The sequence below is a fragment of the Phoca vitulina genome, unplaced genomic scaffold (genome assembly GCF_004348235.1).
Source record: "Phoca vitulina isolate PV1807 unplaced genomic scaffold, GSC_HSeal_1.0 scaffold20, whole genome shotgun sequence".
NCBI lineage: Eukaryota > Metazoa > Chordata > Mammalia > Carnivora > Phocidae > Phoca > Phoca vitulina.
The window spans coordinates 3487894-3507168 of record NW_022589723.1 but is presented as its reverse complement, the minus strand read 5'-3'; the positions used below and the strand labels follow the sequence as shown (position 1 = coordinate 3507168).

Sequence of the window (19275 nt, the reverse complement as noted above, 5' to 3'; positions counted from 1 at the left end):
ATTTACTATGATTCAGTCTTAGGAGATTGGGTTTCTAGTGATTTTTCGATTTCATCTAGAATGTCCAACTTGTTGGTATATAGTTGTTCAAAGTAATCTCTTATATTCCTTTGTATTTCTGTGGTATCAATTGTAACTTCTTTTCTATTTCTAATTTTACTTACTCGAACCTTCTCTCTTTTTTTCTTGGTGAGTCTAGCTAAAGATTTGTCAATTTTATTTATCTTTTCAAAGAACCAGCCTTTAATTTTATTGATCTTTTCTATTGTCTCTTTAGTCTCTATTTCATTTATTTCTACTCTGGTCTTTGTTATTTTGTTCTTTCTACTGACTTTAGACTTTGTTTGTTCTTTTTCTAGTTCCTTCAGGTATGAATTTTGATTATTTGAGATTTTTATTGTTTCTTAAGGTAGGTCTGTATCCTTACGAAATTTCCCCTTAGAACTACTTTTGCTGCATCCCATCGATTTTGGTATGTTCTATTCCTATTTTCATTTGTCTCAAGGTATTCTTTTTTTTTTTTTTTTTAAAGATTTTTTAATTTATTCATTTGAGATACACACACACACACACACACACACAGCATGAGCAGGGCAGAGAGGCAGAGGGAGAGGGAGAAGCAGACTCCTCACTGAGCCGGGAACCTGACACGGGGCTCGATCCTATGGGATTGTGACCTGAGCTGAAGGCAGATGCTTACCCAGCTGAGCCACCCAGGTGCCCCTCAAGGTATTCTTTTATTTCTCCTTTGATTTCTTTGTTGACCCACTGGTTATTCAGCAGCATGTTGTTTAATCTCCACTTATTTGTGATTTTTCCACTTTTCTTCTTGTAATTGATTTCTAATTTCATACTGTTGTAGTCACAAAAGATGCTTGATATGATTTCAATCTTCTTAAATTTATTGAGACTTGTTTTATGGCCTAACATGTGATCTTCTTTGGAGAATGTTCCATGTGCACTTGAAAAAACTATATATTCTATTATTTTTGGATGGAATGTTCTATGTATATCTGTTAAGTCATCTGGTCTAATATGTCATTTAAAGCCAATGTTACCTTATTCCAGCAATTCTACTAGGTATTTATCTGAAGAGAACAAAAACACTAACTTGAAAAGATATATACATCCCATTTTCATTGCAGCATTATTTATAATAGCCAAGATATGGAAACAACCTAAGTGCCCACTGATGGATGTACAGATGAAGAAGATGTGGTCTATATATACAATGGAATACTACTCATCCATAAAAAAGAATGAAATCTTGCCATGTGCAACAACATGGATGGATTTGGGGGGTATTATGCTAAGTGAAATAAGCCAGACAGAGAAAGATGAATATCATATGAATTCACTTATATGTGGAATCTAAAAAAACAAAACAAAACTCACCATAAAAAAAAAAAAAAACTCATCGATACAGAAAACAGGATGGTATTTGCTAGAGTGGAGGAAGGTTGGAGGAAGACAAAAATGGATGAAGGGTGTCAAGAGATATAAACTTCCAATTATAAAATAAATAAGCCACGGTAACATGATGTACAACATGGTGACTATAGTCAATAATGCTATAGTACATATTTGAAAGTTTTGAAGAGAGCAAATCCTGTAAGTTCTCATCACAAGAAATAAAATGTTTTTATAAGTTTGTATGGTGATAGTAACTACGCTTATTGTGGTAATCATTTTGCAGTGTGTACAAATATTGGATAATTACACTGTACACCTAAAACAAGTGCTATCTATCAATTATACCTCCATAAAAATCACTTTGGTAAATTGCTGAAAAGAACCAAAAAGGCAATTAAAACATCACCTGAACTTACTGCAAAGAAAATTCAAAAGAAAGGCTTTGGAAAAGATCACAAATGGGGAGAGAGGAAAGGATTGAGACTAAGATTGCCTGTCATTGGGAAAAATGAACATATTTATCCCTTTAGTGTTCATCCAGGCTGAAATATGGAAAGAATGTCACCACAGTCAGCCATCCTTGAAGTTTTCTCTAATGACTTGACATGGCAAGTGTTTGAAAAGAGAGTGTTTATTACCTTAAGCTGGACTAAAACCTTAAGAGTTGTATGAAATATAGTGCTACCTCCCAAAAGGGAGGTAGGCAGTGGTAAAATCAGAGCATTTGTATTCTCTTCCCTGTTTGTGTCAAATTCCCTGTCCACCTCTGACTAGACCTTTAAAAAGAGACCTCTAACTTTCCATGTAGTCTCTCTTCAATTGTGGAATCATACGAGGTTTCTTTAAAAAAGCATCCAAAAGCAGTCTTAAGCCCTCTTAGTTTGTTTGCTTGTTTCTTTCTTCCCCTCCCCTGAAGAGAACAAAAACACTAACTTGAAAAGGTATATACATCCCATTTTCATTGCAGCATTATTTATAATAGCCAAGATATGGAAACAACCTAAGTGCCCATTTTTCCCAATGACAGGCAATCTTAGTCTCAATCCTTTCCTCTCTCTCTCAGTTCCCTTCTGATTGCTCTCTTGCCTTCTTTTAATTAGCTATTAGAAGAACTTGCATTTAAACTTTGTCTTTCCTGTAAGTAGAATGTGTTATTCATGGTTTTCAGAACCCTACCTGGATAGCTCGGTGAATGTTTGAAGAAATTGTTGCTCCCCATTTGTGATCTTGTCATAAATTTGATTTCCATGCCTGTCTCCTTGATGTCAGTGTGTATGTCATGACCAAGGTTTTATCAATAACTATTCTGGACATTTAAGAATAAATCTAGTCAATTTCCAAAATTTTTGCTTTTGTTGCCTGTGCTTTGGTGTCCTATCCAGGAAATAATTCTAAGACCAATGTGATGAAGCTTTCCCCCTATGTTTTCTTCTAGGAATTTTATAGTTTCAGATCTTACATTTAAGTCTTTAATCCATTTTGAGTTGATTTCTGTTTATGCTATAAGACAAGGGTCCAATTTCATTCTTTTGCATGTGGATATCTAGTTTTTTTGAGGAGCCCATCCTTTCCCTGTTTTGTTGTCTTGGCACCCTTGTTGAAGATCATTTGACCATATATGTGTGGGTTTATTTTTGGGCTCTCTATTCTTTTCCATTGGTCTATAGGTTTGTCTTGATTCCAATACCATACTGTTTTGAATACTATAGCTTGTAATACGTTTTAAAGTTAGGAAGTGGGGGATAATACCAAACAAATCACAAGGAGAAAATTAGAGGTAAAGGGAAGGTTAAGAAAAAGAGCAGAATATATATTTTAAAATATCCTTAAGTCCAATATGTAAAATGACTAAAAGGAAACATGTGGAGAAACACATTACACTGATAAACAAACCAAGTGAGAGTTCAGGTGACTAACAAAGCTGGCCCAAGACTTCAGGATATATTCAGGTCTTTCTGAAACTGGTTAACGATTGGGCTGAGCAGGATGTGAGGAGACGGTGTTGGCGAGAGGGAGGAGGAGGAAAAAGGAAGAGAGGTGCTCTCTGGGCTCTTTGGTCATATTTTACAAGCTTCTGCCCAATTCTTGGCCAATGTGGTCATGGGAACACAGAATGGAATAAGCAAGAGTTCCTTTGTTTAACACACATTTAACACACACATCAAGTTACTCCCATTTGGCAGGTATTGAGCTGGGGACTGAAGATTAGTGTAAAGTTTGGTCTTTGGAGAGCTGTCAAGTTTACAGAAATATTTGTTCTGTTATTTTTGTCCATTCTCTTTTTGTGAGTTTGTTACTTTTAGTTACAAAAGCAACAAATGCTTACTGTAATAAAAAAATATAAACTATAAAGAATGCAAAAAAGTAAAAGGTGAAATATTCTCTCATCTCCCAATTCCACTGCCCCGTTATCGCCACCAGTAATGGGAGTTTGTCTCCTTCCAGATCTAAACATGTGTGTATGCCCAAATATGTGTAGGGTTTTAGCTTTATAAAAATGACAAACAATACATTTTGTTCTGCAACTTTTCCCCCTTGTTCTGGATAATTCTTTTTGTTTTATAAATATATTACTGATACCTTCCCTGTCAGTATAGGCAGAGCTACTTTAAGTATACTTTAAATATAAATAAATATAAGTATTCCTCTATTGATGGACACTCAGGAGTTCTCCAAAATTTGTCAATTATTAACAATGCTGCAATGAGCAACCACACAGATGTATTCTTAGTCACTCAAGCTTAGATTTCTACAGAATAGATTTACAGAAGTTGTTCAAACAACATGTCTATTTTTAATTTTGATAGATATTGCCAAACTGTTTCTAATAGATGCTACCAATTTACACTCCTGACAAGTATTGGAGAGTGACTGTTTTCCTAGTTCCTCATGCTCCGGGTATTATCAGTTTAAAATTTTGGCCAATGTGATAGATAAAATGTTTTTTCACTATTCTACATTGCTAATGATTTAATAGTAAGGTTAAACATTTGGTTATTGGCTACATGTTCTTGAGGATTGTCTTTGTACCCTTTTTACTATGTTTTCCAATTACTAGATCTAATAGGCTGATACGGAGAAAGAAATTTAAATAAGGATAGAGCTGAAGAGCAAAAAGAAAGAGATTTACACAGAGATTACTGTGGAGAGGAGGCATTTTTTAAGGGAAGAAGAGGGTTGAGAACTACCTTTCACTGTACCCCTACCTTGCACTAAGTATTAGGCTAGCTCTGCACACAAGCCAGTCCAAATGGACAGTTGTGAACTGGGGGCAGTGAGCACCAGGATACTGTAAACTTTTATTCCTTTAGATTTCCAGAGAGAATGATAATTCATGCTCACGAGGCCTATAAAGTAAGTGTAGTCACTTCATTGGTAGGGCATTAAAGCAAGAGACACAAAAATAGAACACTTTGTTCTGCTAACCCAACACTTCGTTCTCCTTTTGATATTTGTGATCAAATCTCATAACTGCTTACTCAGATATACACCTGTTATCAGAGGCATTTACCTTCATAGCAGAGTAGCTAGGAAGAAAATCTCAAGGAGGGAAGAAGAGTAAAGAAAGCTCATGGAGAAAATAAAGAGAAGAAAGGAGAACAAAGATTTAGAACATGCTAAAAGATTTTTTTTTTCTTAAAGATGATCATCTGGTTATCAACCAATAATTATAACATTGTTTTTAAAATAACTTTTTAGAATCATGCTCAAGTTTCAAATAACCAGGTCCAATTTGTATAGAACCCTCTATTAACTGAAAATTTCCCTTGTTTTTCTTTTATTGCACTATATGCATTCTTGGTAAGGTAACTCCTAGATGGATAAAGGGAACTTCAAAAATTCTTCTCTAAAGAGAAAGAACACATGACAAGAAGATAAACTACTATTAGGTGTTTATTCTCCCCCATCCACTAGCTTCTCTAATATATCCTGGGCTTGGAAGAAAGCAAACTCAATGATCTACTCCTTCCATATTTGTATTACTGAAAAGCGTGGACTGGTAACCATAATGATTATCTGGAAAATTTTTAGAACCTTAATGTTCCTGAGGTTGTCAGATATTTCATTGCCCTTTGCATAGTAGGAAATTAAACTGATACATTTTTAAAAATAGCCACAGGATTTAAAATACAAAAGTTTTATCGAAACATTTATTCATTAAACAATTTAATTCATCAGCACCAACCCATTCTTTAAGCCTGCTGGTTGTTATTATCCTGTGCCATTTTAACAATTTTTAAAAGTTGTCTGGCCCAAGTCAAAGGTTCCCAACAATGTAACAATCTAAGTAGAAATACAAGTACAACTAAGGACTACAGCCATAAATACAGTGGTCCTTTCCCCTTTTAGCTTTAGCATGCTGAGCTGCCACAGCCTCTTGGCCAGCTATGAAAAGTCATCAGCATCATAGTCTGGCAACTAGTTGTTAAGAGAAAAGTCAGGAGACCAGCCTTCTATTTCTAGACCTTCCCTGACTCATCCTTACATCAATGCTGAAATGTAGTCTGTCCAATTCAACAAAACTCCAACATGCAAACTCCTGTGTTGGTGTACTACTGCAAAGGGTGTAAAGATTAATATATATATATATATATCATTGTTCAGTGGGAGTTCAAAGACTAGTTTAAAGGGGAAACTCCTATAAATAAGTCTGATACAAGGGAGTTATTAACAGGGACCAGTGGAATATAAAGAGATTCTAATTGTTCCTCTTATATGACCCTCTGTACATGCCCTTCGTATATGAGGCAGGACTCACTGAAAATGGGGGTTTTGAAGGAGGTGGCTGTTTGGGACCCAGTCTTCCTCTGGGTAACCTGAAGCTCCCCAAAGTGACATTCAGTGCCCTTCTCCTGAAACAAAAATCCAGGTCGCACGTTCAGAAAACTATTCCGTGAAGGAGATTTGAGAGATGATAAGCTCTGCAGACCATGAGCCACTAAACGCCACCGTGAATCATGTTGTGCTTAGCCATATAGAGAGGGACTCTTTCCATCCTGCACGACTACTGGCTCTTCCAGGCATTAGGACAAATAAGCAGCAGGGGCTTTCAGATGGCCGACAACCTTGAAGCCAAGGCACTGCATTTGATTGTGGATACTGGTAGGCTTCCCGACTTTATTAGTCCATAGCTTCATAATGTGAGCGTCAAACAAACGGTTTTCCATGTGTACGTGGAGCCAGTAGGCAGAACGATGCCTTGAAGTTCCCGATGTGACTTCCTCCCCAGGCAGGCTCTTAGGAAATCAGTGCCTACCCCATGCTGTTCAAGAAAGATACTTCGGAGAATATTTATGAGACAGTATGAGTACCTGTAAAAGTCTGCTCATGCAGTGCATACACTAGTTGAAGTGGGCTTGGGGATCATTTACCCTTAGCATTGAAGAAATTTGCAAATGTTGTCTAACTTAAACTTCTGCCTTTGGGTAAGCCCAGAAATTAAAGATGGACCTTACTTTACAAGGAGGTCATACTTTCAGAAATTATTAAGGTTATCTTCATACAATGCACACATATTTAGAGCCATTTTCTCTCATCAAACACAGCCTAAACTTTTAATCCTATTCCTATTCTATGACTACTCTCAATGCCCATTTTTCTTTCTTCTTTATCCTCATGTACATATTACTTGATTTGTCATAATCCTCAAAATCATTTTCTAGTATTAAGTAACTTTTGGCACCAGAGAGTTTGACTTAATGTCTGACTCAAATTCCTCACGCTTCCATTTCAAATAATCTTTTTTTTGCTCCCAGGGAAGGCAGACAATAGCTGGTCTCACCATCGTCTACACAAAGCTCCTTCACAAACCTTAAGACGGTCATTTATTATTTTTTTTAAACAAGAGATGCTTTCTATCAAATCTTTGAAAATCAGTTTTTAAGAAATGTTAGCAAGCCCTCAGTTTATCTTGGTCTTATCTGGAGTCAGCTGAACTTGGCAGCACATAGCTTTCTCCTAGGTATAATTACAGTCTGGAGGAGAATGCAATTTGTGCAGCATTCCACTGACCTACAAGCTGACCTTGTGCAGGGGCAAATTCACAGGTTGCGTTAAACCCTATTAGACATGCCTAGTTTAAGGCGAAGCCTTTCTAGACCCCCGTCGCATGCTGGATTAGGGCAGTCACACATGCGTACTATTACGTTGCCTAAGGAGCTCTTGCAATGCCTTTCAGAGAGGGGATAGGCAGGCCAACGTCCCACACTGCCTAATCCTGCACCTTGAGCTGGTGTATCCAAATGATTATTATTTCTTACATATGCGGATTTTTAGAAGAACCTGCCTCTTTGAATAAGAATTAAGACAGAAATGGGAAGACAGATTTGCTACACTGGAAAAAAAACACACCCTGACTACTCAGCTAGAAAAGTCTTGCCAGACAGACTGAGAAAGAACTCCTGCCAGGCCCAGTGGGATTTTTCACATCTACATAAAATCCACATATATTTCAGCTTTCTGCCCGAGCTTGGCAGACGTGGCCAGAAGTAAAAATAAAAATAAATGGTCTGAATAGACCATGAATGCTGGAAGCATACTTGGCCAAGTGAATTCGGCAGAGCTACAAAATTAAGAGAATTACAGAAGCCTTGTTCTTCCAGGGAGCCTTCCCTGTCTGAAACTGAAGATGATGAATTTCTCCACCTACACCTTCACTGGACATCAAACACAATCAAACCTATGCCAGATCAGGTAGGTACTCTGTTCTTTGGCTTAGTCCTCACATTTGAAATTTCTCCGTTTCAGTCATAAGATTCCCATCTTCAGTGAAGTTGGTTTTATCATAGAACAGGCGCCATATCTAGTTAAATACAGCCACATATGTTATTGCCAACAAACATCTCCCGGGCACTTTAGGCAAATAAAGACATAAAGCCTTTCCTACCTGAATCATCCTCCCTCCACCAAAAACAAACAAATAAATGAAGGATCCACAGATATGGGCAGATATTTCCTTACGTGACAAGGATATATTTCAAATATCCATGCGTGAGTCATGTTCGACTCTAGAAGAAATGAGTCCGTGGTTTGCCTCTCTCAAGGAAACTGAAGACGGCGGAGAGTACGCAGGAAGGAGACAATCTGCCTCTCCAAAGCAAAATTCTAAAAAAACATTATTTCTATTTTTGTGCCCTCAGACTGGTGATCTTTGGCTTATGCTTCATATCAGTACTCACTGACCGCCATTCTTTGGCAAAACCACAGACATTAAGAGGCTGGTATAAAGCCCATGCACTACTAATAAAAAGGCAGCTTGTCTCATCGACAGGAATCCCTTGCTTTTCTAAGCCACTGGCTGCCAAAGGGATCCAGGTGCTTTCATAAGGACTGTTGCATTTACCTCAAAGAGATTCTTGTGGACTAAGCTGGTAGGCAGACAGAACCCTACGTTAGAGACCTAGAAATTGATGAACCTATCCTACAGGCTACAAGCTCTGATAGTCAAGCTGAAAACCTGCTCTGGATACGTCCAAATCACAAATATAAATTCGTGTGGCGTCCCGACCAGCTGGATTGGAGAGCAGCATCTTCTGCGGACGAGATAGGGTATAACATGGAACCCTTAGCTTTAGTGCTCCCTTACTGAACTGTCACCCACTCGCAACCCCTCCAGCACCAAACTGCAAATTCTTACTTTATAATTAATAGAAATCTAATTTGGAAGAAAGAGTGAGAATTTCCCAAGGGAATTCTAAGAAGTGATACAAGATAATACAAGGCCATGAAGCATAATACCCCATGGATGCAGGCCTTATACACAAAATTTAAAAAAAAATTCATGGGACAAAACAACGGACACAATCCCGCTTTCTGTTCTTGTGCCCTCCCTGCCATTTCTAGTGTGGCAGTGACTGGAGATGAGACAGGTAAGCGACTCCTCCTCCCAGCCGATGCCAAGGAGCAAGGGCCAGCTGGAGGGGACCGGCAAGACCAGAGCTGGCTATCATCTTGCTCTCTCTCTCTCCTCAGGGAGAGGGAGCGCTTCCTTGGAAACATGCAATTGTTTCTTGGCAGGTGCCCAGGAAAATAAATGCTGACTCAGGTTCCTTGTCCCGTCTCCTGTGTTCTAACCCCTGCCGCTCTTTGGCGTCACCGCCAGAGGAGTCGGTTGGCTGGCTCCATGGTGCCATATTATGAAGTGTCACCTGACTTGGTACAAACAAGCTGATGGGTCAGCAATGGCCAGATAGGCTTCTGGGTAGTGGCCTCTGTCAACTGGCCTGATGAGGCCATTAAAATAAGCTTTCCACACACAGCCTGATTATCTGTCCCGCTAAATGTTTCAAGGAAAACTAAGCTTCACTGTTCTGTCAGACTGCTAGGTCTGAATCTCTTCCATGGCCTTATTTTTGGGGACACATAAAATTGCTCAGATGAAGTTTACTTTAAGGATTTAGGCTTTTCACCAAGAAATGTGAAAAGGCGAATTGTCACCCTGTCTTGCGTCTGAGAACATATTTGGCATCCCATACCCTTACTGATGAGACAGAAAAGCCCTTTTATTGGTTTTCAGACCAGCGAATTCTGTTCAGAAAGCAAATGGAGAGAAGACCACAGCAGGTGAAGGCCGGGGCTGGGACAGGGTGGGGGGCACCATGGGGTGAAGGGGGGGCAGGAATATGGGCAGGAGATAATTCTGGTGGTTTGGAAGTTTTTGTGTCAAAACAAAATCACATGCATTTTCCCACTGATCAGAGATTCAGGAGAGAAAATGACCAAGAGACATCCGTGCATTCATTGCCCTGTCTTCAGGCTGGGCCAAAGGACCGCCACACAGAGGTACAGGTGAGAAACACCATCCTATCGTCTCTGAGAGCTCAGGGCCCCTCCAGGGGTGCTTGGCTGTAATGAACATGAAACAATGCTAAGCCACTGACAGCTGACCTGGGGAGAAGCAACTAGACAGAGGGCTATGTGGCAGAAGGAAAATGAAAAAAGAAAACAGGAGACTATGAAGAGATCCAACCTCTAGTAAAACATAAAACCAAACCAAAACAAAACACAGGCCCAACTGTCCAAGACTGCCTTTTAAACTGATGGTGTGCATGCTAAGCTACGGTGGTCCAAGAGTGAGACGGAAGAGGGACTCTCTTTGTGACAGATATTAATAACAACAGGATAACCCAAGAAAATTCAATTCCATGCCCTCAGGTGGCCTCCAACCATCATGGCTCAAACCCTCCCAAGGCCAGGAACTTATTCCATATGTATAACTCAGCCTTTAATAGCTGGGTGGAGAATTTATTTACTCTCTGTTTTAGGAGGGTTGGGAGTACAGTGGCTCACCACTCAAGATATACCAGAGGCATGGAGCTTTAAGTCATGTTTTATTGTTTTTAAATTTCTGTATTTATAATCCTACTTTAAAATCCCATCCCAACAAGCAATCTGCATGGCTATCAAAACAAGTAGAGGAAATGTTCCTTCTCTTCCCCTTCTCTCCCCACTGGACCTAGCACTGAGGAGAAGGGTGAAAGCTTTCTTTCAGTCATTCCTAAATTGCATGGGATTGCGTGGGGTGGGGATCCTACATACTTCTACAAACTGTAGGCAAAGCCTGCAGTTGCCTATAGAAAACTGTCTATAGTATAAGGCAATTAAGAATTTGTGGGCTATCCTCTAGAAGTTTAGTGTGCATGTGAATTACCAGGGACCCTGTTAAAAATATAGATTCTCATCCACTAGGAATAAGATTCAGTTTGGGACTGAACTGTATTCCTTTTACAAAAGATAGGTTGAAGTCCTCATCTCCAATACCTCCGAATGTGACCTTATTTGGAAATGGAGTTACTGCAGGTGTAATTAACACAGATGAGGTCACACTGGAGTCGGATGGGCCCCTAATCCAATGTGGCTGGTGTCCTCATAAGAAGATGGCCATGGGAAGGCACAGAGACACGGAGGGAGAATGCCAAGTGATGACAAAGGCAGAGAATGGAATTACGATGCTGCATGCCAAGGAATGCCAACGACTGCCAGCAAGCCACTAGCAGATGGGAAGAGGTGAAGGATTCCCCTACCGGTTTCACTGGGAGGATGGCTCTTTCCAATACCTTGATTTCAGACTCCTAGTCTCCAGAACTATGAGACAATAAATTTATGTTGTTTTTAGTCACCCGGTATGTTGAGGAAGGCCCAGGAAACTAACACAGGGCCTGAGGGCCTTATATTTCTAGTAAGCTCCCAGGTAATACGTATGCTGCTGCCCCAGGGGCCACACTCTGGAGTCAGGTGACCTCAAATGAACATATTCTGTTGTTCACTCTCATTGGCACTTAGCACAATGTCTGACATATATGCATGTATGTTTATACAATCCCCAATTCCCAGAGTTTTTTGGACTAACCAGCTGGAAATGTGCCCCTGTCCCTCTCCGTCTCCTGAAGGTATGTGCCCAGTCAAGAATGACTGCTTTCTTACATAAGGCCAAGGCCAGCAACACAGATAAGCCATGCCAGCCTCTTAAGGATTCTAAATAATAAAGTTTGTAAGACCTTGGGACTCCCTGTCTTAGCAATATTCCTCATTTAATATTAAAACACTGAACCCAGTCTCCTATATATTCTTGGTGACTCCGATAGGGCTTTTTCTCTCCAAAGTTTAGAGTGTTAGGCTTTTGAGAAGAACACGTGCTAATAATTACTCCAAGCTGGGTAGTGATGATGGACAACAGGAACCTTATTATCTTCAATGTCATCGTGTGTCTTTGATATGATAATCACTGCATTCAAGATATCAGAAATGATGGATGGCCTTTGATTCAGAGTGTACCACGATGCAAATTACCTGGCTCTTTCCCACTCCTGCTCGGACGGTGAAGAGCTAGTGACAGTGGGCTCTCCTAGCTTCAGGCCTTGAGCCATCAGGAGGCAAAATCTGGGGCAAAAGCCAAAGGGGAACGTTCCCTTCTTTAAGGACGCCTGAGGCAACTTTAGTTTTCCCTTTTATGGACAAGCTTCACCTAGAACAGGAGACGTAAGTATCACACCACTTCTAGTAGGCTCACTGAGTTCGTTCTAGAACCATGACACGAGGATTCCAGGGAATTCTAACAAGGGAGGAAAGATGAAAGAGCACTGTGTATATGTACTTTAAAACTGCTAGGAGATTCTGTCAGGGCTGATGCTACATAACCCAGCACATTTCCCCAGTTAGTAATTAGTCTTTATCATCCTCCTCGCATTCACTGCGCATCCAGCGAGCACACACTGTATGCTACCCTTCAGGCGTCCATGGGAATGGGATAACAGAGCAATCCAAAATATTTACTATCATTCATGAAGAGTGAGCCCTTACCTCCAGCCTGACTAGAGTCATCAGCGTAAGTACCCTGAGGTTTTCATATGGACGAATCACCTCCTAAGAGCACAAGTGCAAAAGGCACACAGTAGGTGATTTGCCCAGAGTCAGCACACGTCTGACTACTTGTCCTGTGTGCTTTCCCTTGAAACACATCTCATTCCTACAAGGATGTACATGCCCCATCACCTGTGTTGCAACAAGGCAATAGCCTCTAAAATGTGAAAATCAAGATGCGTTTGAGTTGTCGGGTAGCAGAGGAAAGGTCTTTCACTTCCTTTTCTCCTATACAACCAGCCCCAAATAATGGGACTGAGTTTCAAAACCAAAATCTATCTTCAGTGAAATTAGTAGACCCCCTGCAATTTCAAAACAGAAAATGTGAAGGCAGAAGTAGTTGAAAGAGTGGTAAATTCCATGGCACTATGGAAGGACAAATCTCATTGTCTGCTGGGCAAGGGAGAACCTTGGACACGTACACATTAGAGGGATCATGTGCTTGGGAAGGCAACAGTGAGGCAGGGAGCCAAAAATAAGGGATGATTTAAAAGTTGGTATATAGTGCAATTAGGTGCCAGGTGTATAATCTCACCTATATGCTCAGGAAATACAGTTTCTAGAGAAATTCAACCAGACAGACTTGGGGTTCATGGACACCAGGCAGAGCAGACAGGGGGGTGGAGGTCTTGTAGTGGAATGGAGTAATTATTGAAATTCCACATCCTTTCTTAGCCTCTCTGTTAGAATGCTAGCAGTCAGGCTGATGCACCACTCCCCAGCCCCAATCAAGTGCCTGGAGAAATCCATCTGGAAAAACAGATCAGTCTAAAAGCAAAGACAAGGGGCCCCCTGGGTGGCTCTGTTGGTTAAGTGTCTGTCTTCAGCTCAGGTCATGATCCCAGGGTCCTGGGATCGAGTCCTGAGTTGGGCTCCCTGCTCAGTGGGGACCCTGCTTCTCCCTCTCCCTTTGCCCCTCCCCCCCTCAAATAAATAAAATCTTTATATAAAATAAAATAACAAACTGTAGAAATGATCCCTGAAAGTATAGAGTCATGGAACACTACCTCAAAAACTAATGATGTAATGTATGGTGATTAACATAACATAATAAAAAAAATAATAAAAAATAAAACAAAATAAAAGCAAAGACAAACTCCCAACTGAAATAAATGGCTGGTCTGCAACTGTTTACCCCACGGTGAGACCCACCAATGGGCAAACCTTGTCCGTTTCTACTGCGCTTCCATGCAGGTTTATCTTGCCTCAATCTTATATATGATATAGCAGCCAACGGTCACCAACTATTTGGAAAATCCTCGAACTTGAAATACAGATGTCAGAACAAAAAAAATATTAAAAAGGAACTTGGAAGATGGAACAGAAAGAAAGTAGTAAGCAAAAGAAATATGTAAAGAAACTATAATTTATGAATTTATAAATTATGAACTCAAGAAGATAATTGGATTCTTTTAAAAAAGAAGTAAAATGAACTTTTATAAATTAAAATATAATTCTGAAATACAAAAATCTTTGTCTATCACAATAGGAAGTCCCTAGTGACTAAGAAAGTGAGAACTACTAATACCTTTGGAAGCCCTCTAGCTTCCCCAAATCTTCCTCCAAAGGACCCACTCTTCTGATTTTATGTTTATTATTCCCTTGCTTTTATTTTTTTTATAAAAATCATTTTGTCACAAATGTATGATTCCATCAACTTTGTAGGCTTTCACATTTTTGACCTTCAGACAAATGGAATCATTCATGACTTTTTTCACTTGACATCTCATTTAAAAATCATCTATGTGAATGCATGGAGCGATAGCTAACTCTCTTTCAAAGCTGTATAGTATTTTTTTTTTAAAGATTTTATTTATTTATTTGACAGAGAGAGAGACAGCGAGAGCAGGAACACAAGCAGGGGGAGTGGGAGAGGGAGAAGCAGGCTTCCCGCTGAGCAGGGAGCCCGACGTGGGGCTCGATCCCAGGACCCTGGGATCATGACCTGAGCCGAAGGCAGACGCTTAACGACTGAGCCACCCAGGCGCCCCAAAGCTGTATAGTATTCTGTTCCGTGACTTGACCTCAGTCCATTTGTCTACTCTAATAACAGTGTCATTTTCAGATTTTTGCTATTATAAACAAAGCTTTCACAAACATTCTCATATGAGTCTTCTGGTACAAATGTGCAGAAGTTTGAACAGAGGGTATACACATGTTCATATGAACTAGGTAAAGCCAAATTGCTTTCCAAGTATATGGAGCAACTGACCTCCCAGTTAGTACAATGAGAACTCCTACCATTCCATACCCTCCCGATATTTCAGTTATACTTATTAATTTTTGCCAAGCTGGTGGGTCTAAAATGAGATCTCTGCATTTCCTAGTTCTGACTTGTTGATTATCTCTTCACATGTTTATTGACCATTCATTCCATGACAAGCCTCTTCATGTCTTTTGCCTATCTTTCTAATAGAAGGTGACCAACTTATTATTGATCAGTAAAAATTCTGTATGTAACACGGAGAGTAATTCTTCTTCAGTTATATGTTATGAATGTCTTCCTCAAGCTTGTGGCTTATCTTTTCATATTCTTTGTGCTATCTTTTGATGAACTAGAGTTTTTTATTTTAATGTACATTGTTTCTTATTTGATTTATACTTTTTGTGTCTTTTCCATGTAAGGTTAAAACATAGGCTCCTATATTCTTTTTTAAAAACTATTAACTTTTCCCTTTCATGTACTTGATACATCTGGAATGGATTTTTATTCATGATATGAGGGAGGGATCTTTTTTCTTTCCTTTGGGCCATATATATATATATTCAATTTTTAAAATATTTTTTAAGAGTCAATTTTACCCACTGATCTGAGATACCATGTTTAGCATATATTAGTTTGCATGTAATACATTGATCTTGCTGCTGAACCCTCAACTCTATTAATCTTTGTTTTGTTGTTTTCTGTGCCAATTAGTACCATACCATACTTACCTTACTTTATTTTTCTTGACATGAGGTAGAATAAGTATCCTCCTGATTTTTCTTTTTCAGATTTTTTTTCTCAACTTTGTTTGTTATTCCTTTGCTTAAAAAAATAGTTTTGCCACAGATATGTGATTCCATAAAATTCCTTAGATTTTCATGTGTTTAACTTCAGATCAATGGAATAATTTTTTTGGGGGGGACTTTTTTACTAATCATCACATTTAAGGTTGTTTCTGTAAGGTTATTTTTGAACCTCTGCTCTTCCATACAAATTTTTAGAATAAGTTTTTCAAATTCCAAATAATCCTATTTAGATTTTGATCAGAATTACTATGAAACTAGAAATCAACCTGGGGTTAACTGACATCTTTATAATACTGGTTTTCCTATTCATAAACAGAATAGCTCTCCTTTTATTTTAGGTCTACTTTAATGCCTTCAATACAGTAATTTTTATCCATTGCTGGATTTAATTAGCTAATCCTCTGTTTAGGATCTTCACATCTATATTAGAGAAACTAGACTGTATTGTTTCTGTACTTCCTGTCCTTGTCTGATGGTGCTATCAAGACTATATACCGGGCGCCTGGGTGGCTCAGTCGGTTAAGCGTCTGCCTTCGGCTCAGGTCATGATCCCAGGGTCCTGGGATGGAGCCCCGCATCGGGCTCCCTGCTCCGCGGGGAGCCTGCTTCTCCCTCTCCCACTCCCCCTGCTTGTGTTCCCTCTCTTGCTGTGTCTCTCTCTGTCAAATAAATAAATTAAATCTTTAAAAAAAAAAAAGACTATATGCCAGCTCCGAGTGTAACATCATTTTCTAGTCTCTAAAGCATTTTGTGTAAGAAGGAAATATTTGGTGTAATCAAACCATCTGGTACTTTGTGGGAAGATTTTAAACCACTGATCGAATTTCCTTAGTAGTTATAGGCATTCAGGTGTTCTGTTTCTCCTGGGCTCAGATTTGGTAATTCATATTTTTCTAGGAAGTTGTTTATTTCATGTTTTTTATTTCATGTTCTTTAATTGGCAAAAGTTTACTCATGGTATTCTCATTTATCTTGTACATTTCTTTTGCATCTTGCAGTTATATTCACTTTTACCTTCCTAATATTTTTATATATGTTTGTTTTGCTCAATCCTGCCAAAAGTGTGTGAATTTTATTGTTTTCAAAGAACAAACTTTTAACTTTATTGATCTTTTGTACTATGTTTTAAAATTTTTTTTTAATTCCCATTCTCATCTTTTAAACTGTATTTGGTTGAATCACATGAAACTGTAAATATTTGATCACATTTGACCTAAAAAAAATGGCTTCTCTTATCTTTTAACCTAACATTTTTTTCTATTTTCTTTGTTTTTTGGGTTTTTTTAGCTATTAATTTTGGAAGCTAACTTTTTTTTTGACCTTTTTTTCCCCTAATATAAACATTCATAACCATACATTTAGTTACATCCTAGGAGTCTTGATAAACAATATTTTTATTTTTTGAGTTTTTTTTTTTTTTTTTAAAGATTTTATTTATTTATTTGACAGAGAGATAGAGAGAGAGCACAAGTAGGCAGAGGTAGAAGGAGAAGCAGGCTCTCCGCCGAGCAGGGAGCCCAATGCGGGGCTCGATCCCAGGACCCCAGGATCATGACCCGAGCTGAAGGCAGACGCTTAACCGACTGAGCCACCCAGGTGCCCTATTTTTTGAGTTTAAAGTGTTTTCTGCTTACTGTCCATCACTCAGTAAGCAGAAATGAGCACTGGGTATTATATAAGACTGATGAATCACCGACCTCTACCTCTGAAACCAATACATTATATGTTAATTAATTGAATTTAAATTTAAAAAAAGTTTTCTCTGAGTCCCATTATAACTTCTTTCTTAATCTATGAGTTATTTACAGTATGAATATAAATTTTAAAAGGCAAGGAGGTTTTTGTTATTGACATATTTATCTTTCTGTTTTTTATATATAATTTCAGTTTGATTAGAGAATGTGGTCTGTATGAAAAATTGCTTGAATTTGTTGAAATTTGTTGACAGAGGACCTTTTCATTTTCTTAAGTCTTTTAATACTCCTTAACTCTCTCTTTCCCTCTCTCTCTTTTTTTTTTTTGAGAGGGAAAAAGAGAGAAGGGGTGGAGGGGGAGAGGGAGAGAGAGAATCTTAAGCAGCCTCCCTGACCAGCATGCAGCCAGATGTGGGGCTCAATCGCACAACCCCGAGATCACAACCTGAGCCGAAATCATGAGTTGGACGCTTAACTGACTGAGCCACCCAGGCGCCCCCGTAATATCGCTTAAGTCTTAAAATTATATCCATGTATGATGCTGATGAAAATTTAAATAAAGTATAATAGCTAATTCAGTCTATTTCATTAATATGGAAACCAACCTAAAATATCATACTTTGAATTCCATCATCACCCAAATCAGCCATTGTAGATGTGTTTATATTTATTTGTAGCTTATCATGCTCTGAAAGGATTCCAGGAGGCCACCTACGTCCCCGCCAGCAGCTGCCATATTTAAAATGGTATCACAAACACAGATTCCCATGAAAGCGAAACAAAAATAGTTCTAGCAAATGGAGACACATTTTGTTACCTTTTTGTTCTATTGCATTGTTTTCTCTTGGCACACCTCGAGGACATTCATCTCTGAGCATCCAGCTTAAATGCATTTTTTAAAAAATGATATAGTTGTGTCCCCATGGGACACGCAAAGAAAGGACAGAGTAAAAGGGACATCCTGTAGCTCTCCGTGGGCTCAGAAGCCATGACTGAAGGAGAAATGGGGCCTCTGGTTGAGTCCAACCTTCTGTTCTCCTTGGGGGTGACACTAGAGGATTCTCATTGTTCTTATTCCTACTCCTCATGGTAATGATGATGGTGCCAAGAGTATGGCGGCAGCAGCAAACATTTCTGCACCAGGCACCAAGCTAAACACAGAGATTATTTTAATTCTCATAGTCACCCTTTGAAGTAGATACTATTATTATTCTCACTTTGCAGATGAGGAAACTGTATGGAGGAGCCTTAGAGGGATGAACAGCCTTGTCCCATGAACACAGTGATGAGTCAGAAAGAAACCCATGTTGAACTACTACACTACGCCCTTCCATCCTCAGACTAGTTGTGACTCTCGGTGCACTGGGTGTACTAGAGGAAACAGTTGCTCGGAGGCCTGGAGCTCAGGCCTCTACGACAGCCTTGCTCCTGGCTTCTTGGTGGCTCCGGGACAAACCCCAAGATCTCAGCTGACAGGACTCGCAGACCAGTGCGGGAGTCTGTACCTATCTCCTTCCACATGGACCTTCAGCCTCAGAGGCTTACCCCTTCCTTTGGTGGCAAATGAATGGCTGTGTCCCATAGGGCTGAGTTGTCTGGATATCGCCACACCCCAAGAGGGGACGTAATCCACAACAAAGACATTGCATGGTCCAGTTTCTCCAAGGTCTTACTAAATCAGTCTAAACATCGTATGCTTTAGACATTTTGCTGCTACATTCTGAATCACATTCTTCTCTAAGCAACCATCTCAATGTCTAATTTTTTCCATTAGTAAGATGATTATAGTACAGAGTGA

At 39.3% G+C, this 19275-nt stretch overlaps 1 protein-coding gene and 1 pseudogene across 5 annotated transcripts in view; both read right to left on the bottom strand.

Annotated features, from left to right (window-relative positions):
- Positions 1–19275, bottom strand: part of FMN1 (formin 1) — a 418828-nt gene that overhangs the window by 154610 nt on the left and 244943 nt on the right. The window lies entirely within an intron of this gene.
- On the bottom strand, positions 13595–13766 carry LOC116640865 (annotated as a pseudogene).